The following is a 2,071-nucleotide window of genomic DNA, read 5'->3' as shown; positions in this document are numbered from 1 at the left end:
AATATATTTTCCCGCTCAGACTCTGGGGAGCAGCTTCGGGGGGAGGGGTCGGATGTATAAAAATAAAAAGGGTCTTTTTATTTAAATTGCCTCGGCTCTCATTTCTGTTCTCCTGTCAGGTTTCTCATCTCATGCTCTCATAGTTTCTGCCCTCTGGCCAAAATAAACTGGACTGATTGATGCAGTCAGTCACTTCTGTGTAATCAATATATTTAATTTAGTTCACAGCCTCAGATCAACAGTACTCAGGTCAGGTGTTTTAATGGGAGACACATGACTAGAGGAGAATGCTGAAAACAACCTGTTTTTATTTACCTGTTTGTTTCCTGGTTTCTAGTCAACATTTCAGCCCCGACCACCACCTGTCTCTGAACTTTAGTCATTTGTTTTTGTGTCTTAACCAAACCAAACCCCGAGGATACAGGTGGCAGATCACATTATAGTTTCACCTTAGGGTGCATCTGACAATTATTTTATTTATCAGTTCATCATTTGACCAGTTTTTGATGAATTAATAGGTTGTTCAGCCGGTAAGCGTCACACTGACCCAGAGCCCAAAGACACATTCTCAGATTAATCGATAAATTAAATTTAAGATATTCAGTTTAAAGAGACGTACGACCCAACTCATCCTCACTGTGACTTCGTCACATGTCCACGTTTGGTCATGGACTTTCCACGTCCACATATGACGTCCTTTACATTTCTGCACAGAACCAAACGACAGCAGCAGCATCACGCTTTAATGTGTGATTTCAGACAGTGTTTTATCATTGGCCAACCAAAAGAGGCGTCTAATGTGACCAGCACATTCTCTGACCTCATCACCTCTTGACGTTTGGTCATGGACTTTCCACGTCCACATATGGCGTCCAAGGTACCCTGGGTGTGTTGCTTGTTGACGTTCTGGGAACACCGGCCTCCGACTTCCATTGCCTTAACTTTCACTGTTGTCCCACAGTGTTTTCACCTGACGCCACCGAGTGCCGTTAAACAATAACAGCGACCAGCCACGAATCATACCAACGTGAAAGGGCGGCTTTTTCTGTTGGTGTCTGACGCCAGAAGTCACTGACCAAACGCTGGATTTCCACAGCTTCAGAGTGAGACTGGGATGACCTGAACAGAGAGAAGCAGAAACTCTTCACACGATGGCAGTCTGAGACTTTTTGTCAAGTAAATGACAAATGACAAATGACATTTATAGCAGTTTTGAAGGACACCAAAACAAACAAACATTCACAGCTTGATTTGGAAGAGTTAGAAATAAACCTCTAGAGAAGTATAACTGTGACAGGCTGGATGTCGACCGCAACATGTGTCCCTGTAAATCTGCCGACCAGCTGCATCTTCATGCACATCAACATACTGAAACACTCCTGTCTCCTGTAGCACAGCACACAGCACACAGAGGCAGACAGTAGTCATAGTACGGTAGCCTGAGGGCGACAATCTAGGAAGAAAACATGATGTAATGCTGCTTTCCTGACGCTGGACAGTGGACAGGAAAATATGATGTGTAAAGAAGCTGAAATATATCAAGCTGTCTCTGATGTGTGTTGCTCATATTTCCCAGCGTCAGATCATCAAAGCCTAAAGTGATTCTTACATTCTTTAACTATAGAAATGCGTAGTCTATACACTGACTTTAAAAAGTTATAACATTTCATCAACTAAATGTGCATTAAACGTGTAGGCTGGCACCTTTACCTGCAAAAATATCACCAGCGATGGCTACAGTCGTCTTGAGTCTTCCTGTGGATTCCACATCCAAAACAGCAAAAGTCTACAGAGGAGCCACGTAAGGGTTAATGCCCGACGAGGTGTCCATTATCAGGAATTAATGGACGACGCGGAGGCGTGAAGGCATTGCTTCCGCGAAGATAATTTATGAAGAGCATCAGATTGGATTTAATAATGCACCCATAGTAAACAAGCCAAGTTAGCCTTAGAGCTAATGCATGCTAACTATGCTAATGACAGATCAGAGATGTGCAGCAACATTTTTAGATCTTCAAGTCTTAAAGATCTTAAACAAAAGCCAGTGTCATGATGCAGGGTTTTTGTCTGT

At 42.9% G+C, this 2,071-nt stretch overlaps 1 long non-coding RNA gene across 1 annotated transcript; it reads right to left on the bottom strand.

Moving 5' to 3' along the window:
• Window positions 1-755: 755 nt before the first annotated feature.
• Window positions 756-1,788, bottom strand: LOC117265452 (uncharacterized). The gene is made up of 3 exons (XR_004502412.2): window positions 1,711-1,788; window positions 1,273-1,386; window positions 756-1,119 (listed from the first exon to the last, which is right to left on the bottom strand). It is a non-coding gene; the product is annotated as an uncharacterized LOC117265452 (long non-coding RNA).
• Between the last annotated feature and the right edge of the window lie 283 nt (window positions 1,789-2,071).

The sequence above is a fragment of the Epinephelus lanceolatus genome, chromosome 10, assembly GCF_041903045.1.
Source record: "Epinephelus lanceolatus isolate andai-2023 chromosome 10, ASM4190304v1, whole genome shotgun sequence".
NCBI classification, from domain to species: Eukaryota; Metazoa; Chordata; class Actinopteri; order Perciformes; family Serranidae; genus Epinephelus; species Epinephelus lanceolatus.
The sequence above is the reverse complement of the archived record's forward strand: the minus strand, read 5'-3'. Positions and strand labels throughout refer to the sequence as shown.